The sequence below is a fragment of the Bos indicus x Bos taurus genome, chromosome X (assembly GCF_003369695.1).
Source record: "Bos indicus x Bos taurus breed Angus x Brahman F1 hybrid chromosome X, Bos_hybrid_MaternalHap_v2.0, whole genome shotgun sequence".
NCBI classification, from domain to species: Eukaryota; Metazoa; Chordata; class Mammalia; order Artiodactyla; family Bovidae; genus Bos; species Bos indicus x Bos taurus.
The window spans coordinates 45,025,168-45,047,470 of record NC_040105.1 but is presented as its reverse complement, the minus strand read 5'-3'; the positions used below and the strand labels follow the sequence as shown (position 1 = coordinate 45,047,470).

Genomic DNA, 22,303 nt, shown 5'->3' with positions numbered 1-22,303 from the left:
AATGCAGGAGACGCAGGAGACATGGATCTGATCTCTGGATTGGAAAGAACCCCTGGAGTAGGAATGTCAACCCACTCCAGTATTCTTGCCTAGAGAATTCCATGGACAGAAGAGCCTGGAGGGCTGCCACCCATGGGGTCTCACCATAGGGTCTCACGACTGAGCACGCAAGCAGTATATCCACACAATGGAATAATATTCAGCTATTAAAAGGAACAACCTACTGATGCATGAATGAAACTTAAGAAAACTATGCTAAGTGAAAGAAACCAGTCACAAAAGACGACATACTTTATGATTCCACTTATATAAAATGTCCAGAAAAAGAGAAATCCACAGAGACTGAAAGTAGATCATTGGTTGGTTGGAGCTGGGGATAGGAATGCAGGATGTAGGAATGCAGGATGAATACAAATGAGTATGAGGGATCTTTGGGGGATGATGGAAATATTCTAAGTTGGATTATAGTGATAGCTGTATGACTTTTACACTAAGTATCATTAAGTTGTACAGTAAAAACTGGTGAATTTTATGCTATATAAATTATACTTTTTAAAAAAGCATTATTATTAAAAATAGGGGCTGAAGTTTTCTTTGACTCTCCACTTAAGAGGGAATACTTCCTTGGGAGAGAACTTCAAAGACTCTGTTCTAATAATTGGCACTGTTACTAGGAAGATAAAATTGGAGATTGAGTTTCAAGAATGCATGAGGAGAAATGTTTTCAGATAACATAGACTGAATTTCACATGAGTGAATGTTCACTCATTCACTCATCATGTTAGCGTAAAGTTCCTATGCTATGATTAATTTTGTAACTCTGTCAGAGCTTTTAAAATAGCACACAATTTTATATACAACATCAGGTGTAATGGTAAACATGGCTAAATTTTGTGTTAAAAGCACACAGCCAATTTCAGCTGTTATTTAAAAAGACTTTATTGCCAAAGGTACATAAAGGTACATATGAACCCGTTTTTAGTTGTAATTCTGGTGAGATCTCACAGAACAGTGGTGGTGCTAAGAGACATACCTGTCTGGCTTGCTGGTAGAAAATACATTTTGAATAAAGATAAATTCTGTGAGATTTTTATCCCACCAATTTATTGAAAAATACATTTTCTGATTCATATTCATTTGCATTAGTATTTTCCCCAAGAGCATGAATACAAGTTTTCCTCACTCTGTATTAATCTTTGTATTAATCTACAATGTCTCCAATTGTACAGGTTTATTTTTGACACAATATAGGTGTGACTACCTCCTGAATGGAAGTGGGTGGTTCCAGGACTCATGTAAAACTTTATGCCTTCTGGGGTTATCTAAATGTGGATAAACTTTCATAGTTTCCTTTAAAATATTTGTATTCTTTCTCTTTCTCTTTCTCTCCTCCCTTTGCTCTGAGCACTAGGGTAAGGAATGGGGAAAATCAGGTTCTGAAAATGCTTTGCACCTCATTCATTATTGACTTTTTACATGATTTCCTCCACCCCCAGGTGTAGGACTGCAAGTAACTGGGGGGAGCTCTGCAAGGGTGTGGTCTTAGGGTAGACTGGCAACATTGTTGAACTAATAACACAATTGCTATTCTGGCAACATTGTTGAACTAATAATACAATTGCTATTCTGGGAGGAGTTGTACACAGTAGAGTTTTTTGAATTACAGTTGACTTAATTTGAGCTATTCATCCTTTGGTAGATTATTTGACTATTAATATTTTTAAAGATTACAATTTTAAGCATTCCCTCAAATCCATTTCTGAAATAAATCTGTACTTTCAGAAGTTAACTAAAAACAAGAATTCTAAATAATTATAGCATCCATGAAAAATTGGAGTTAGTTATTATTTATGCATTCTTTGAACAGCCTTATAACACTTAATCATAAATAATTTTACTAGAACCTGAACTCTTCAGAGTGATCTCTTGGGGCAATTCTAAGTGCTGTCAGTAAAAGGTGACTTCTTATTTGATTTCTGCTTCATGCTTTATAATCACCTGATTACTGCTTTATGCTGAATTCTACCCTATCGACACTCATACCTAATGCTCCACATGAGATGAAACGTGGTTAACATTCACAGTGAATTTTATAATTTTATGAAAAATTTTTTACACCTATAATAAACATAATTACTAGAGATAGTGAGAGCTTTCAAATACAGCTGTCCCTGCTAATAATAGTGCTGAGCATTCAGGATTAGTTCTTTCAGCCTAGTGTAATAATTGGTGTGAATAAATATGTCCATGCTTATGGACATGAGGAGGGTGAGTTCATTGTGTGATCCATTGTTATCTGAAACCTTAGTCAGACATTCAGGAGTTTGAAAGGATCCCTAAAGGCTTTTATCTTAGATGTCTTTTCTCTTAAAAAATCAAACAGAATAGATTTTATTTGTGACCAAGGGAACACTTATCCATTTATACCATTGTTTAAAATATTTTATTATAGTTGATGCCTGGAATCACTTTCAAAATTTCCATTAGTAAGTCACAGTTTATCCAGAAAAAAATTATAGTAAATCCTGAAGTGTCTGAGGTTTCTTTATACTTACCAGTGATGGATTTGAGCAAGCTTTTAGCCTGGTACAATCTTTATTGGCTTGGATACAGCTATACCACTAGATAACAAGTCTTGTGGCTACAAATGTCTTTGTTCTAAAGAACTGTAAAAATGAGAATATGATCTAATGAGGTAGTTATTCATTTACTACTTCCTGCTCATCATCTCCAGCTTAGTGCTCAAAGCCTGCATGTTTCCAATTTCAATTCCAACTGCTGTAGAAAATGTTTCCTATAAAAAGACCTCAGAGTTAGCCAGCACCATTCTGATACTATAGACAAATTCTCATAATGCCACAAATAATTCAGCAATAAGGCAGGACCTGTAATATACTCCTGTGTTTTAGTAGGTAAAATGGAGGTGAGAATCTGTTGAAAAGTAACTAAGAAGAGAGAAGGTTAAAGAGTGAGTAAGCTTGCAGAACACTTCCTTCTTTCGCAGAAGACTGGCTTGCTTTTATTCAGTCTTCCTTCTCCCTTTTATGGACCTTCCTATTTGCCTCCCATTCATTTAATTCTTGTTCTTTCCTCCCATCTTCTCACCTTGAATTGAACATTTCATTTCTAGGGCTCTTAAGCACTACCCTGGGGAACTGCATGAGTTGGTTCATCATTCTCTCCAGACATATATCCATTCACTCACAAACATTTACCAAGTACCTCTTCTGTCTTGGCTATGTGCAGGGCACTAAGGATCCACCTTGAATAGCAGAGTTTCTGTCTTATAGAGAGACTGGCAGCAAGACCCCAAGATTCTGATGAGTCAAATGATTTTCAAGCTACAAATACTACAGCTGTAGTATGCATAATGAATTTGTTTCAATTGTTGAAGGTGTACAGATATTTCTATTATTTCTCCTTAAATGTCTATCCTCAAAGGAGTGGCAACTTCAAGAGCAGAGACCTTTAGTCTTTCCATCTGGGCATTCATGGAAAGTAGAGCTTGTGAGACAAGAATAAATCTCAGCCTTTTGCTCAGGAGTTGAGACCAGAATGGATCACATGTTAGACTAAAACTGACTGTCACAGTTTGAAGTCACCAGAAATCAGACTCCAGTATGGAGATTAGAAAGTGCTCTTGGTATCAATACCTGTAGAAAGAAGAAGACTGGGTTGACGGAGAAGTTGAGATGCCAGTTTCAATGAAAACTTAAGCTGATGTTTTGGGGAACTCTTCATAGCTTCTCTACTTGATACAAGAGGGCCAGGCTTTTATAACCCCTGCATTGTTCAGGCATTGGATGTGGGCTCCCCAGTAGGACTTTGAAGGGTTTTTTTTCAGCCAAGTCTATCCCTGAAGGGGACTGAGAACTGAGAGCTATCAGTTGGCAGCACTGTCAGTAAACATGGAACAAATTCTTCATTTTTGAAGGAAGATGTGGGCAGCACATCACAGTGTCTACTACAACTCCATGCAATCGATGCTGGAAGACACTAATGTAAGTAGATAGTTTAGGGCATCTCCAGAGAAAGAAAATCAGGAATGACTTTTTTGACATAAGGTAACCCATTGTTGCTTAAGCTATTTTGTGATGTAAACCTGGCTGCAGTGCTTGCCTCGGTAATTAATGATCTTAAGGGAGGGGATGTAGAAGCTAGGAAGGATCAGTCAAGAAACAATAATGCAGCTTTGGGGCAGGGTCCTGTTTCTCACTCAATAGATACGCATAATAATATATCCTTTAATTCAGCACAAACTAAATCCGCCACCCAGGTGATGGAGTGATGATGAATGATGATGTTGACATTCCAGACCACAATCAACTAAAGCTTGGGCTCTGCCAACCTTTTCCCCAATTCTATGCTGAATTCTGTTCTGCTCAAGTTCTCTCAGGAATATGCATCTGCCTGATGCCAAGAACTTCGCCTCTGTGCACTGGTGTGAACTGAATCTCAGAGGCAGAATTTTGAGTAAAGAAGAATAGCTTTATTGCTTTGCTAGGCAAAGGAAAACATAGCAGGTGTGTCCCAACCTGGGAGGATTTGGTGAGGAGTTTTATAGCAGTGGTTCAAGGCTGGGGTTTCTAATAGGATCAGGGTGTGTTCAGGGCCTGCACTCCTTTAATCTGGCGTCAGGTAGCCTCTTGATTAGCTTCTGTGGTTCTCAAGGTTATCAAACTGTGACCTTCTCAATGAAGAATGGTTCATCAAGTAGGTAACACCCTCCATTTATTGGGGGTTTTAATTCTTCAGAAGAGCTCAAAAATATTCTTATGTGTATCCTTTGAGGCAGAACCAGGATCCTGTCCCAAGATTGCACTATTTTTTCTTGACTGTTCCTCCCTTGTCTCCACATCCCCTCTCTTCCCTGATTAACAATTGTTAAAATCTGCCCTTTGGACTCAGGGAAGGTCATGGAGGCTGAGGCCTATTCCTTACAAACAAGAAATGGGGGACACAAAAAAGACTTCCATACCCAGGAGCCCCACAAGGTCCTCCTTGGCTTCATACTCCTAGCTTAAAATTTCCCTAGTCTTAGTGTTGGGGAGACACTGCTTTGGGAAAGATCCCCAGTGCCTTCTTACTTCCTACAAGTAATAATAAATCCTTCCTTCTTCTGATCTTTGGCTTTGTTGCAGCTATTGACTCAATACCCACCAAGAGGTGAACCCAGTTTGGGGATAACACTAAGACAATTTACCAAGATCCAATAAAACCAGGGAATGCATGCTACCTGGGAAAGAAATGTCACCCCTCCTAACCACTTGGAATGATAGTCAAAACATCTAGTAATTAAATTCCAGTCAATTGACAAAATTTTTCTCTTCTGACATTTGTTCTGGCATTTTTTGTTCACAACACAGCTGGTGTAGGGGAGGAAAAAACTTTTTGCTTCCTCTCTTCTAGGTTCAATGTCTGGAGCCTGCAAACAAAATTGATAAAAGACAAATTTACAAGAGAGAAAAAAAGTTTTGATGATGTATGAGGGAGTTACAAAGAAAAATGTGGCTTAAGGAGGCAGCCAGATGATTCAGGTCTATATACCATCTTAGGCTAAACAAAGGAAAAGGGGTTTGGGGCTTATGGGTGGGTGCAGGGGGTAAATTATAGGAAGAGGGGAGGAAATGTATGATAAATAAGGGTTATCTTGCAGATAAGAGTCTTTCACATAGGTGATAAAGGTGGCTCTAGGAGTAGTTCTTTGCCTGGTACAGACATTTTTACAAAAAGAAATAAGGAAATTTCCTATATAAATGTAAACGTCTTTACAAAAGGGGAAATTTATACCGTATTTTTAAGCAGTTAGGGGGAGGTAAAAAGCTTTTCCTAGGTCTGCTGGAAATTGCCTTTAGCTCAGAATAATTCTTATGCCAAAGTGGCATATTTTGGGATAGCATATTTTGGTCTCCTTCACTAGTATAAAAGGAATAAAGTTCCTCTCCACTCTCTAAATATTATATCATCTTAATAAGATTTCAATAAAGGTTTCTCCTATAAAACCTCACAAAGAAAATTCTTCAAAAGGAAACATCGATGGCATTTAAAAGGGTGACTAAAAGGAAAGACAATGGTATGTTTTATTTATATCTAGGGTGCTGTATGTCCCAATTTGCCTGGTACAGTCCTGATTTGTGCCTTTGTTCCGGCATAATTATTAATAGCATCCTTTTCACTCTCAGAAGTGCCCCTTTTGGATGCAATACATTATACAGTGACCTTACAAATACCAGAGATAATGTGAATATCCAAATGACTGTTGTGTTTCAAAATAACCATCTTAAAAGTCCAAATAAATACTTATTCCAAAGATGCTATCATTGATTCAAACATTTTTAGAATTATACTGTTGAAATCACTGGCTGGACTATTATATGAAATATTCACAAGAGCCATCCAATTCCTTTTAATCCCATCTCATTCTGCATTTTCCTCTCATTGTCTCAGACTATTTTTCACTCTCCTAAGAAGAAGCAATCCTGTTACCCACGCCAAAGTCATTCACTACGGTCATTGGACTTGACTGTGATGAACTTTGTTTCCTAAATCAAAACTTTCTTCCAAGGATGAGAATGTGAGAATTTTCAACCACTGGCTATGTCCAAACTTGTGAACCACAAGCACGTTCTCCCTCTCTTTCTTCTCCCCACACCCTGACTCCTATATATAATATCAAATAACAAAGTACAAGGGCCCTCCAGGTAGCGCTAGTGGTAAAGAAACTACCTGCCAATGCAGGAGACATAAGTGACGCAGATTTGATCCCTGGGTTGGGAAGATTCCCTGGAGGACAGCATGGCAACCCACTCCAGTATTCTTGTCTGGAGAATCCCATGGACAGAGGAGCCTGGCGGGCTACAGTCCACGGGATTACAAAGAGTTGGACATGACTGAAAAGATTTAGCACACTCACGCAGCACACAGCAAAGTATAATCATAGTTATTGTAGATTGAAGGGGCTAATATATAGTACCCTTCTTTCCCAGGCCTGAGCTCTGTACCAATGGTTATAAACAGAAGAGTGACTGATGGAGATTAAAACATTAGCTGTATTGATGTTGGAGAACATGGTGTAGATGAGCAACAGCAGTGGGTTTGCCAATAATAATAACATTCCCTACATTTTTTCTTTTCGTACCACTAGATGATCTAGTAAGCCTATGATTAACCAGTGGTATGTCTGATCTCCTTCTGGAAGAGGTCAGTTATTCTAGTCCTATATTTGCCAAACTACTCCCACAATACCAACTTCTGCTCTTGTGGAGATATCCTTTGATGAATGAGAAAGGACATAGAAGGAGCTTCTCTGAAAACTTCCCACATAACTCAGAGCTGGCTGGATTTTCTTGAGAGGCTGTGGCCAGCACATCACCTATATATGCTCTCTTACCTTCCTTCCACACTTTCCTTTCTTCCCCCTTGCTTCCCTGGAATTGTATCCTCCTGAATAATACATTGGTATATAAGCTCTCCTCAGATTGTAGGGAGCCCAGGCTATGACAATATGTGACTTAGCAGATATGACATTAATTGACTTTCAAAAAAAGCATTTCATGGTCATTCCACACTATAACTGTTCTGCCACACACACACACACACAAAACCCTCCGTTGGCTCTCCCTACTTTTATAATCACTACTCACAGAGCCATTTTTTCTTTAATCCAAAAAAATTGTAATCCCATGGTTCACTACCATTATTATTCTTTTTCTTGTCCAGTTCAGTTCAATTTAGTTCAGTCACTCAGTTGTGTCTGACTCTTTGCGACCCCATGAATTGCAGCACGCCAGGCCTCCCTGTCCATCACCAACTCCCAGACCTGAAATGAAAACACTCATCTATCTAACATGGAGGCAATTAATCAGCAAAAGTGGTATTACCAAGCTCCACCTTTAAAATGGCTGCTCTTGGCAAAAATGTTCAGATGCTAAAATTATTTGCATGGTATTGCATTAAGCATGCATTTTCCATCTGGATTAAAGGTGAAAGCCAGTGTAGCAATAAGATGATGATAGAAAAAATTTTCAGAATGAAAAAATGAAAGGCAGAACAAAGATATTTAAATAATCCATCTTTCAAAGTGGCCTTTAAGCATGAGGGCATTAGTCCAAGATCAACAAAAGGAAGTTGGTAAGATTGTAACCAACACAGAGAATAGACAGTATAGCATAAGAACTCAGTCATTTAAGACCCTTTGTTTCTGCTCTGCACCTGTTTCCATGGGTGGGTAACCTCACACATCAGAGACAAAGGAGTTTCTGAAATTCTGGGGACCTTCAGACTCTGGGAGAATGGTCATTACTTTCTCAGTAGAGGTAAGTTATCACCTGTCTTTTTGAGTTAGTTCTGGTCTTGAGGTAATGCCTGCTCATGTCTGCTTTCACTAAACCTGTGTGGGCTAGTCATGTTTAACTAGATTAATCTCATTTAGGTTTATCTTTCAGTGGTTCAGATAGCAGAAATACAGTGGTATTTCTGTAACTTAAGGAAGCTTGATGCCCCCACATTGTCTTTTTCATATCTCCAGTAGGTGGACATTCATCTTTATGCTATTTAGCATGTTTGTTTTTAGTGGGATTTATGTCATATTTGATTACTGCATACATCTCTGGTGACTCGTGACATTTCTCTCTCTTTCTCATTCTCTCTCTCTACTGCCTACAGACACACACATGAGATTATTTTTAACTTTCCCTTTTGAAATAATTTTAGATTTGCAGGATAGTTGCAAAAATAGTACAAAAAGTTCAGGTATATGTTTCACCCAACTTCCTCTAATGTTAATATCTTATATAAGCACAGTACAATTATCCAGACTAGAAAATTAACACTGGTACAATATGATTAACTAAGCTACAGAGCTCGTTTGAATTTTACCAGTTTTTTTCCCCCAAATGAACTTTTCTGTTCTAGGATCCCATGTTACATGTCATTGTGTCTCCTTCATCTCGTCCAATCTGACCATTCCTAGCCTCTCCTTGTCTTTTGTGACTGAAACTTTTGAAGAGTACCGGTCAGTTATTTTGCAGAACCCATAATTAGAGTTTTTTCTGGTGGTTTCCTCATGATTAGCTTGAGGTTATAAGTTTTTGACAAGACCAATATAGAAGTTATGTTGTATCCTTCTTAGTGCATCATATTGGGGGGTATATGATGCCAATATGTTTTATTACTATGAATCTTAGTTACTTGGTAAGGGTGCTGCTGCTGCTGCTGCTAAGTCACTTCAGTCGTGTCCAACTCTGTGAAAGTGAAAAGTGAAAGTGAAGTCGCTCAGTCGTGTCTGACTTTCAGCGACTCCATGGACTGCAGCCTACCAGGCTCCTCCATCCATGGGATTTTCCAGGCAAGAGTACTGGAGTGGGATGCCATTGCCTTCTCCCTTGGTAAGGGTGGTGCCTTCCAAATTTCTCTACTGAAAATTACTATTTTTTCCTTTGGAAGTGATAACTTGAGAGAGATATTTTTAGGGTATGCTAGTATCCTGTTTCTCCTCAAATTTTCACTTACTGATTTTAGTATCCATTAGTGGATCCTGCCCACAACAATGATCACTGTGGTGTTTGCCCCACGGTGATTTTTGCATTTCTCTCATTCTTTCAGCATTTTAAAATTGGAATTCTTCAGTAAGGGGTAGCTCTCCATTCTCACTCATTTATTCATGTATTTATTATTTTCAACACAGACTCGTGGGTATTTTATTCTATGGATTATAATTCAATACTGTCACTATTCATTTCATTTTTCAAATTGTTCCATCTTTGGCCACTGGGACCTTCTTCGGGTTGGCTCCTGTGTCCTTTTGACATACCCTCATCCTTTACTGAGTATTTCCTTATTTTCTGGAACCACAAAATATTCCAGGCTCATCTTGCAGTTTTCTGCACCCTGTCCTGGAATCAACTACTTCTCCAAGGAGTCCTGGTTTCTTTTATTGAAGAACGGTGTTTTAGAAACCAAGATCTGGACACTAGGGATGCTTATTGCTAATGGGGTATCACTGTTTCTAGGCTCTTTCAGTAGGCAGAGATAGGAAATATATGTGTGTACTAACTCATATATATACACATATCTGTGTTTATTTCTATAGCTATCTAATTAATTATGTACATATATATAAAACCATGGAGAAGGCAATGGCACCCCACTCCAGTACTCTTGCCTGGAAAATCCCACGGACGGAGGAGCCTAGTAGGCTGCAGTCCATGGGGTCGCTGAAAGTCAGACACGACTGAGCGACTTCACTTTCACTTTTCACTTTCATGCGTTGGAGAAGGAAATGGCAACCCACTCCAGTGTTCTTGCCTGGAGAATCCCAGGGATGGGGGAGCCTGGTGGGCTGCTGTCTATGGGGTTGCATAGAGTCAAACACGACTGAAGCGACTTGGCAGCTTGGCAGCAGCATATAAAACCATGAGTTCTTTCTGATACCTCCAATTCTAATATACACCACAAGTTTCATTCTAACACTTCCCTTATTTGGAATTCTGAGAGTGAGAAACCTGGCTCTCATCATTTAAAATATATTCGCCTATTTGTTCAACTCTAGATTTCAAAATAATTTCAGAATTGCTAACCCATATGCCTATGAAGGGCTTCCCTGGTGGCTCAGAGGTTAAAGCATCTGCCTGCAATGTGGGAGACCTGGGTTCGATCCCTGGGTTGGGAAGACCCCCTGGAGAAGGAAATGACAACCCACTCCAGTATTCTTGCCTGGAGAATCCCATGGACGGAGGAGCCTGGTGGGCTACAGTCCATGGGGTCGCAAAGAGTCGGACACGACTGAATGACTTCACTTTCACTTTCACTTTTCATGCCTATGAGAACCAGACTTACTAACTAGAGTGCATATTTGTGTGCAGTTCTTTTTGTCTTTAGCCTTATAGTATCCAGTCAAAATACTTTTCTCCAAGGATACTTAGATTAAGACTTTTCTTCCTGATTTCCTTCAGTGTGGTCATGTTATTCACTTGTAATACACTTCGGCTCATTTATTATTATTTGTGTTCCATTTTGGATTGCCCTCACATCTTGGTTTATTTCAGCTGTTTATTGGGGAAGATAGGTGAAGCATTATTATGTTTTTAAGAGTCAAAGCTATACAAAAAATTATAATCAGAGAAGCATAGCTTCTTCCTCATCCTTACTAACCCATCTACATTTCACCTTTCTTTCTTCTCTTTTGCTGACCATTCCCTATAGGAGAGAAACATCTTTATGCTTTGAAAGTGAAAGTATTAGCTGCTCAGTAGTATCCAACTCTTTGCAACCCCATGGACTGCAGCCTGCCAGGCTCCTTTGTCCATGGAATTCTCCAGGCAAGAATACTAGAGTGGGTTGCCATGCCCTTCTCCAGGGAATCTTCCCAACCCATGTCTCTTAAATCTGCCACAGTGTCAGGTGAGTTCTTTACCACTGGCGCCACCTGGGAAGCCCTAGTTTATGGTTTGTTGCTGCTGCTGCTGCTGCTGCTGCTGCTAAGTCACTTCAGTCGTGTCCGACTCTGCGCAACCCCACAGATGGCAGCCCACCAGGCTCCTCCATCCCTGGGATTCTCCAGACAAGAACACTGGAGTGGGTTGCAATTTCCTTCTGCAAAGCATGCATGCATGCTAAGTCGGTTCAGTCATGTCTGACTCTGTTTGACGCTATGGACACAGCCCGTCAGTCTCCTCTGTCCATGGAATTCTCCAGGCAAGAATACTAGAGTGGGTTGCCATGCCCTTCTCCAGGGGATCTTCCCAACCCATGTCTCTTAAATCTCCCGCATTGTCAGGTGAGTTCTTTACCACTGGCACCACCTGGGAAGCCCTAGTTTATGGTTTAGCCATCTTATATTTCTTTTCCACAGAAGGGCAGATATGCATGTATTTTCTTATATCTTCTTTCTTGCAAGAACTATAGATACTTTTTTGCACGTTGATATTTTCACTCTTAATCAGTTCATAGAGATCTTGGTCATTCTTTTGTTTTACAAACAGATGCATAGCACTCCATTATGTGAATATACCATAGTTTATTCAACATTCTGTGTATTGGCATTTAGATTATCTCCAGTATTTTGCAATTACAAACAATGGTGCAAGTAATAACCTTGTGTATATGTATTTTTGTATTGTTAGAGGTATAATTTCAGAATAGATTTCTAGTATTGGAATTGCTGAGTCAAAAAGTACGTGCAAAAGTAGTTTTGTCAGATATTGTCAAATTTCTCCCTGGAAAAATTTATTATAATTTGCATTCTCACCAGCAATGTATGAGAGTGCCTTCTTTTCCATGGTCTTGTGAACTAAATGTGTAGCCTTACTTTTAAAGTTTTGCCTGTCTGATAGGTGAGAAATGGTATCTCAGTGTTTTAATTTGCATTTCTCTAGTTATGAGTGAGTTTGAATATTTTTGTATGTTAGAGGAAGAGAGAGAGAGACTGTTCATGACTTTTTTTGCATTTGTCTATTGGTTCTTTGGCTTTTTTTGTCCTTCAATTTAAAAAATGTTATATTAAGAACATTGAAGGCATTATGCTAAGTGAAATATATCAGACAGAGAAAGACAAATACTGTATGGTATCATTTATATGTGGAATCTAAATAAAGGTGAGCTTGTCAAAACAGGGAATATTGAGGAATTCCTTAATTTCTCTCAGCAAGTTGTCACTGTTACAGTGTTCAGTTATTGTTGTGATAAATTTAATGTCCAAATGTTCTCTTCTAGAACATGGAAATACAATCAATTTTTAAATATTGATCTGTCATACAACCTAGCTGACCTCATTTACCAACTTTCACACTATTTTTGGAAATGCCATGTGGTTGATTAGGGAATTCCCTGGTGATCCAGTGGTTAGGATTCTGTGCTTCCACTGCAGGGGGCCCAAGTTCAGTCCTTGGTTGGGAACTAAGATCTTGCAAGCTACATGGTGTGACCAAACAAATATAGGGTTGATCATATTACCTACAAATAGAGTTTCTATTTCTAATCTAGCTAGCCCTTATTTATTGTTCTTGCTTTGTTGCACTGATAGAGTCTCCATTACAATTTTGAATAGAAAAGCAGACATGTTGAATAGATGTCTGAATATAGAACAGACATTCTTACATTGTTTCTGAATAAAAAGGTAAATATTTAGTCTTTCATTATTATATGATGTTAGCTGCAGGTTGTTCATAGATAATTTTTTTCAGGTTGAAGATATTCCCTATTATTCTTAGTTTACTGAGAGTTTTATCCAGAATGGATGTTGGATTTGTCAAAAGCTTTTTATATATCCATTGCAATGATTATAGTTTTTTCCTCTAATCTGTTAATTTGACAAATTATGTGCATTGGTTTTTGAATATTAATCTAACTATGGAATCCTTGCATAAAATTTGCTTGGTCATTATATATCCTTCTTATACATTGTTGGATTCAATTGAGTAAAATTTCATTAAGACTTTATCAATTTTGTTCAGGAAAGATATTGGTTTGTAGCTTTCCTTTCTTGTAATGTCTTTATCTCATTTACTGACTTCAGAGAGTGAGTTAAGAAACATCCCTTCCTCTTTAATTTTATATAAGAGTTTATAACTGATATTATTTCTATTTTTACTTGCATTGTTTGTGACATGAAATTTGCTGTTATCCTTATCTTTTTGCTCATTACATAGTGTGCATTTTTCTTTGGCAACTTTTAAGATATCTTTATCACTGGTTTAAAGCAATTTCACTATGATACATATGTGTGTGTGTATATATATATATATATAAATGTACTTATATGAATGTATGATATATGTTATTTCTTTGTGTGATTTTCTTCATGGTTCTTGTGTTTGGGGTCTGTTGAACTTATTTTATCTCTGACTATAATACTCAATCTGAGTACTGAGTAAACATCTGAATGCAGAGTTCCAAAGAATAGCAAGAAGGGATAAGAAAGCCTTCTTCAGCAATCAATGCAAAGAAATAGAGGAAAACAACAGAATGGGAAAGACTAGGGATCTCTTCAAGAAAATCAGAGATACCAAAGGAACATTTCATGCAAAGATGGGCTCGATAAAGGACAGAAATGGTTTGGACCTAACAGAAGCAGAAGATATTAAGAAGAGATGGCAAGAATACACAGAAGAACTGTACAAAAAAGATCTTCACAACCCAGATAATCACGATGGTGTGATCACTCACCTAGAGCCAGACATCCTGGAATGTGAAGTCAAGTGGGCCTTAGAAAACATCACTACGAACAAAGCTAGTGGAGGTGATGGAATTCCAGTTGAGCTATTCCAAATCCTGAAAGATGATGCTGTGAAAGTGCTGCACTCAATATGCCAGCAAATTTGGAAAACTCAGCAGTGGCCACAGGACTGGAAAAGGTCAGTTTTCATTCCAATCCCAAAGAAAGGCAATGCCAAAGAATGCTCAAACTACTGCACAATTGCTCTCATCTCACACGCTAGTAAAGTAATGCTCAAAATTCTCCAAGCCAGGCTTTAGCAATATGTGAACCATGAACTTCCTAATGTTCAAGCTGGTTTTAGAAAAGGAAGAGGAACCAGAGATCAAATTGCCAACATCCGCTGGATCGTGGAAAAGGCAAGAGAGTTCCAGAAAAACATCTATTTCTGCTTTATTGACTATGCCAAAGCCTTTGCCTGTGTGGATCACAATAAACTGTGGAAAATTCTGAAAGAGATGGGAATACCAGACCACCTGATCTGCCTCTTGAGAAATTTGTATGCAGGTCAGGAAGCAACAGTTGGAACTGGACATGGAACAACAGACTGGTTCCAAATAGGAAAAGGAGTACGTCAAGGCTATATTGTCACCCTGTTTATTTAATTTATATGCAGAGTACATCATGAGAAATGCTGGACTGGAAGAAACACAAGCTGGAATCAAGATTGCCGGGAGACATATCAATAACCTCAGATATACAGATGACACCACCCTTATGGCAGAAAGTGGAAGAGGAACTAAAAAGCCTCTTGATGAAGGTGAAAGTGGGGAGTGAAAAAGTTGGCTTAAAGCTCAACACTCCGAAAACGAAGATCATGGCACCCAGTCCCATCACTTCATGGGAAATAGATGGGGAAACAGTGGAAACAGTGTCAGACTTTATTCTTCTGGGCTCCAAAATCACTGCAGATAGTGACTGCAGCCATGAAATTAAAAAACGCTTACTCCTTGGAAGGAAAGTTATGACCAACCTAGATAGCATATTCAAAAGCAGAGACATTACTTTGCCAACAAAGGTCCATCTAGTCAAGGCTATGGTTTTTCCTGTGATCATGTATGGATGTGAGAGTTGGACTGTGAAGAAGGCTGAGTGCCGAAGAATTGATGCTTTTGAAGTGTGGTGTTGGAGAAGACTCTTGAGAGTCCCTTGGACTGCAAGGAGATCCAACCAGTCCATTCTGAAGGAGATCAGCCCTGGGATTTCTTTGGAAGGAATGATGCTAAAGCTGAAACTCCAGTACTTTGGCCACCTCATGCAAAGAGTTGACTCATTGGAAAAGACTCTGATGCTGGGAGGGATTGGGGGCAGGAGGAGAAGGGGATGACAGAGGATGAGATGGCTGGATGGCATCACTGACTCGATGGACGTGAGTCTGAGTGAACTCCGGGAGTTGGTGATGGACAGGGAGGCCTGGCGTGCTGCGATTCATGGGGTCACAAGGAGTCGGACACGACTGAGCGACTGATCTGATCTGATCTGATAATACTCAATTTGGAAAAATTTTGTATATTCAAATATTTTTCTTGCCTCTTCTCTTCTCAGGGTTTCTAATTATACTTACATTAGGTTGTTTGAAGTTATTCCATAGCTCAATTATACTTTTAGTTTCTTTGTATTCTTTTTCTCTGTGTGCTTCATTTTGGCTAGTTTCTATTGCTATGGCTGTAGGTTCAATAATCTTTTCTATTGCCATGTATAATCTGACATTCATTTCATCCCATGTATTTTTCACTTCAAATGTAGTTTTCATCTCTAGGACTTCTATTTCAGTCTTTTTTAAAAAAAATATTTTCTGTTTCTAGTTAAGATGGTCAATCTTTATTCAAGGTTTTTGAGCATATGAAATGCAGTTACATAATTGTCTCATGCCCTTCATCATCTGTTTTTTCCTTGGTCAGTTTTGATTGATTTTTATCATCATCATGAGTCATGTTTTCTTGCCTCATTGCTAACCTTATAATTTTGATTGAATGACAAACATTGTGAATTTTATCTCATTGAATGCTGGATATTTTTGTTTTCCTATAAATATTCTTGAGTTTTGTTGTGGGATGTGTTTAAATTATCCTGAAACAGTTTAATACTTTTGAGTCTTGCTTTTAAGCTTTGTTGCACAGGACCAGAGTACCATTTAGTCAAAAGGTAAATTTGCCATATTACTGGGGCAAGACCCTTCTGAGTATTCTATTCAGTACTCACATGTATATTTCTGCCATAACAAATTCCCACAAGCTTAGTGGCTTGAAAGAACATAAGTTTTTTATCTTAAAGCTCTGGATTTCAGAAGTTCAAAGTCAAACAAATTGGTCTATAGTTAAATGTTAGCAGATATGTTTCCTTCTGGAAGCTCTGAGGGAAGAATCTGTTTCCTTGCATTTTCCAGCTTCTTTGGGCTGCCTGATTCCTTGGCTTGAGGCCCCTTTCTCCATCTTTGAGTCAGTGGCACAGCATCTTCCAATCTCTCTCTCTCTCTTCCTTTCATACGTTTGCTTCCATTGTCACCTTTCCTTGTCTGATTCTGACCCTCCTGCCTCCTTTTTATAAGGACTCATGTGATTACATTGGATCCACTCATTGGAAAAGACCCTAATTCTGGGAAAGACTGGAGTCAAAAGGAGAAGAGGGCGGCAGTGAGTGAGATGGTTAGATAATATCACTGACTCAGTGGACATGAGTTTGAGCAAACTCCAGGAGATGGTGAAGGACAGGGGAGCCTGGTGTGCTGCAGTCCATGGCATCTCAAAGAGTCAGACATGACTTAGTGACTAAACAACAACAACCTGGATAATCCAGAATAATCTCTGCCTCCCAAGACCCTTAATGTCATCATATCTGCCAAGTCCCTTTAGCCATGTACTCGAACATATTTGCAGATTCTGGGGATTAGGGCCTGGACATCTTTGGAAGGCCATTATTTACCCTACCACACCATATATGAGGTTTTCTACTTTGCCTGGTGAGAAAAAGGGATGTTTTTGGTCCTGTGTGAATTTTGAGGATTCCTCCAATTCTTTAAGTGGATTCTTTCTTCAATCCTGGGTATTTTCTTCTCTGGCATGTGATGATCAATAGTCATCGAAATACTTAAGGGATTCCTCTCCAAATTTCTGGAACTCTCTCTGTGTCCAGTTTCTTCCATCTGTTACTCTGCCCTGTGAAATCTGGTGACGTTGGGCCTCCCTGGACCTCATGTTCCTTCTTCTCAACTCAGGGTGACTGCCCTGCAGCCTGGAATCTCTCTTCAAGCAGTAAGCTGTGGTAACAACAGGTTCAGTTTGTTCATTTCCCATGTCTTAGCAACCACTCTTCTCCACTGTCTCATGGCTGATATTGAAAGCCACTGTTTCATATAGTTTTCCAATTTTTTAGTTGTTTTGGGAGTGTAAGAAAATCTGGTCCCTGTTAGTTCAATTTGACCAGAAGTGAAAGTAAAGGTATCATTTTTCAAATGCTCTTGATTATTATACCTGCTATGGTCACAGGAGTTTACAAAATAGGGGCTGATACAATAGGAGTAAATTTCATGATTCAACATTTAATGAGCAACTTTTATGGACAAAGGTAATGAGCTAAATACTGGGAAGAATAAAAATAAGCTTTCTGGTCACGAGGAGCTGGCACATGGTAGGCAGTCTGGGGCTTTTTGAAGGCACCAGGATGAAGAGGAGAAAGAGACATATATCATAGTATGTTAGAAAGTTAGGTCTCTTTCAGAACAGCTCCTGGAATGGGGCCTGGGCTGGAACCACTCTGTGCTGGCAGGGTTGATGTCAAGTTCTTTCAGACAGGACAGTCCCTGAAGGGTAGCTGCCCCACTTGGAAAGAGCTGCCAATGCCTGCCTTGATGAACCCGAGGACTGCTAATTTCTTTATCTCACCAGTTCCCTAACATGCTTGCTTTTGTCCACTGTGCAGATGATCCTAACAAACAGCTCTGAACCTTGCAGGAGATACATAGAGGCAGGCAAATCACATTTGGCAAACATTATGCTGTTACCAGGATAGCCATTCTTAGATAAATTTTTATTGGAGCAAAGTTGATTTATAATATTGTACTAGTTTCATGTGTACAGCAAAGTGAATCAGTTATACATACACACACATACATATATACATATAATCAGATATATATATATATATATATATATATATATATATATGTTTAGTCTTTAAAAAAAAATTTCCCATATAGGTCATTATAGAGTATTGAGTAGTTTCCTGTTCTATACAGTAAGTCCTTATTAATTATCTGTTGCAGTGTATATATGTCAATCCCAATCTCCCAATTCATTCCTCCCCCTTACACCCATCCCTGGTAACCATAAGTTTGTCTTCTATATCTGTAACTCTATTTCTGTTTTGTAAATAAGCTCATTTGTACCATTTTTAAAGATTCCACATATAAGGAATATCACATGGTGTCTTTGTCTGATTTATTTCACTCAGTATGACTATCTCTAACTTCATCCACGTTGCTGAAAATGCCATTATTTTGTTCTTTTTTATGGCTGAGTAATATTCTATTATATATATGTACACATCTTCTTTATCCACTCCTCTGTCAATGGCCAGTTAGGTTGCTTTCATGTCCTGGCTATTGTAAATAGTGCATCAGGGAACACTGGGGTGCATGTATCTTTTGAATTCTGATTTTCTCCAGATATATACCCAAGAGTGGTATTGCTGAATCATATGGTAACTATTTTTAGTTTTGTAAGGAACCATCATACTCTTCTCCATAGTGGTTGCATCATTTACATTCACTGGTACCATTTTCTAAGATGGTACATGTGAAAATATGGAATGCTTCCATATTTGCACATCATCCTTGCTCAGGGGCCATGCTAATATTCTCTGTATTGTTTCAGTTTTAATATATGTGCTGCCAAAGTGAGCACTGGATAGCCATTTTAATATACATATTATCCAAGAAGAAACTGAGACTTCTCTTAGCTAGGTCCCCAGAGTTAGTGTAGGGATCAAAGTCTGACTGCAGGGCCCATGATCTTTTATTTTTTGGCTCCAGAAAAACTGCCTCAGTTTCTTTCTTCTTTTTTTTTCTTTTGATCTCACCATGCAGCATGGGGTATTTTAGTTCCCCCACCAGGAATCAAACCCTCCCCTCTTCAGATGGAAGTGTGGAGTCTTACCACTGGACCACCAGGGAAGTCCAACAATACAAAAGTATCCATTACTTCTCACGTCCTCTATTTGCTGACTGTGTTCCTTACATCTAAAACCCTCTGACCTCATGGTTTCTGATTAACTTCCTTATGCTGGAAAATATGAATCTCTTCTTCCCACTTGAGTGTGACTTCTGATGCCTTGCTCCCCAGTATCTATGTATTTCTGTACTCTCATATCTTCTTCACACCTGGTTCTTAGTCATTGCTTTGATCTGCCTCTTGTTCTGTTTGCCTTTTATGTAATCTTTCCCCCCACTTTTTTTCCAAATGCTAAACTTTTTATTCTGTATTGGGGTGGCAATGGCAACCCACTCCAGTACTCTTGCCTGGAAAATCCCATGGAAGGAGGAGCCTGGTAGGATGCAGTCCATGGGGTCACTAGGAGTCGGACACGACTGAGTGACTTCGCTTTCACTTTTCACTTTCATGCATTGGAGAAGGAAATGGCAACCCACTCCAGTGTTCTTGCCTGGAGAATCCCAGGGATAGGGGAGCCTGGTGGGCTGCCATCTATGGGGTCCCACAGAGTCGGACACGACTGAAGAGACTTAGCAGCAGCAGCAGCATAGCTGATTAACAATGTTGTGGTAGTTTCAGGTGAACCAGGAAGGGACTCAGCCATACACATACATGTATCCATTCTCCCCAACACCATCTTCCCATCTAGGCTGGCCGATAACATTGAGCAGAGTTCCATGTACTATACAATAGGTTTTTGTTGGTTATCCGTTTTGAATATAGCAGTGTGTACATGACCTTCCCAAACTCCCTAACTATCCCTTCTCTCTGGCAACCATAAGTTTGTTCTCTGTGAGTCTGTTGCTGTTTGTAAGTAAGTTTATTTGTATCATTTCTTTTTAGAATCCACCAAAAAAGGGATCTCATATGGTATTTCTCCTTCTCTGTCTGACTTAATTCACTCAGTGTAACACTCTCTAGGTTCATCCATTTTGCAGCAAATAGCATTATTTCATTCTTTTTAATGGCTGAGTAACAATCCATTGTATACTGTGCCTGTGAACAAATAAATTAGTACATGAATATTCAATATTCACAACATTCAGTTGTGTTTGAAAGTCAGCCAAGGGGATGCTTTGTTGAACCTGATGGAATCAGACATGGAAGAAACACATCAGGTTTAGAAACTTATAATAGAAAGCTGACTATCCTACAGTAGCAATGCCAGGTAATGAGTGGAGGAATCTGGAAATAAGGCTACATAAAAGGCCTTTTGGATCATGTTTTTCACTCTCCTTATTTATCCCACTTTAGCTATACTAGATTTCTTTCTGTTCTTCTAGCATGCCAAATATGCTCCTTCCTCAGGGCCTTTGCACTTGCAGTTCCCTCTGCCTGGAAATATCCATACTACTTACTTCCTCCAGTTAATTCTGAAATTTGGTTAAAATTTACCTCCATGAAGAGATCTTTTTTTCACCAGGCACATAAAATGACAACGTTATTATTCTACTTCTGACCCTGATTTATTTTTCCTCAGATCAACAACTATCATATTACCTGTTTATTTTCCTTTGATAAGACATCCTAATATTTTTTTCCATAATGGCACACTGAGAAAATGATACCATTTGAATGGCATACTGGAGGAAATGGAGGAAGCCAATTGTGATTGGTGTTAGTAAGACTGGAATGGGGGAGAAACTCCAGCCATTATGGAAACCTCAGTGGATGAAACATATATGTTACGATTCTGGCACCTGTTAACACCTGTCCTTCCACCAGAAGTAAGTGTCATAATAGTCCTGAAAGCAGAGCCTGACATGTAGTATGTGCTAAATAGGTAAGTTATATCATGACTGTTTCTTCATATCATTAAAAAGTCATGAATATTTTAAAGACTCTTTGATCTTTTGTCATATTGGAGTATATTTCATTTAATTGATCCTCTATTATTGCACTTGGAGGTGTTTTCTGATACTTGATTTAAAATCTGCCTTCTGGCCTTGTGAGTTATTAGTGAATTGCTCAAGACTTCAAAGGAATCATGTGCATGTCACCATACATGCCATCTGAGTAGCACTGTCTTCCTGGGGAAGACATCAGATTTGAGAAGGCACACACCATTTTCACTTCGATACACAGATACACATCAAGCCCTAATGAATCCTGGTATGTATGCTCCTGGAACAATCTGAAACATCTCTGGGCTTGTTTAGTGTATCATTCAAAAGGAATGAGAGTTGGTACATGTCAAATTCTCTATGGTTCTCATGTCCAACATGAACTGCATAGGAATTCCATCAGTAAGTTTTTCCCTTGATAATCACCTCTAAAACAGAAACTTGGAATAGAATCAGGAAGGGATGTGAAGGAGAATGAATGTATGAGGAGTATGCAGGAGATGCTGCAGGTGAAACTTGACTCCCCTCCCTCCCAGTGATAAGGGAAACCATGCAAGCTAGTGTACTTAGTGAATGCCAGAGGCATTTTTCTCATTCCTTACGGGCAGGGTGGAAATGTAGTCTCTTCTAAATTGTACCTGTACCTGTGTGCTAGGTCAATTAATCAAAGTGTAGGTACAGGACACATACACAAACGTATTTTGTAAAACTCAATCCATCCCTGGCTGCACAAATGTCCCGTCTATCAGAATGTCAGTGACCTGTGTGGATTTATGTGTTTTTGCACATTTTCTTAAAAAAATTGTTCTAACTTGAAAATTCATGGAAACATCAGAAAGATTTTTTTGTTTTGTTTTGTAAGAAAGAAGAGATACAGTCAAGGGTTTGAGTGAAGAACTTCTGGACTCGAATCCTAATTATGCCACTTAGAAATGTGTGATCTTGGACAAGTTACTTAACCTTTCAATATCTCGATTTTCTAAGGATAATACATATTTCACACAATATTAGGAAATGAGATAAAGACACTTGGGGCTTTA

The 22,303-nt window shown here is 38.8% G+C and overlaps 1 non-coding gene across 1 annotated transcript; it reads right to left on the bottom strand.

Moving 5' to 3' along the window:
- Positions 1 to 19,007: 19,007 nt before the first annotated feature.
- LOC113888344 lies at positions 19,008 to 19,113 on the bottom strand. Its single transcript, XR_003509971.1, has one exon. It is a non-coding gene; the product is annotated as a U6 spliceosomal RNA (small nuclear RNA).
- Between the last annotated feature and the right edge of the window lie 3,190 nt (positions 19,114 to 22,303).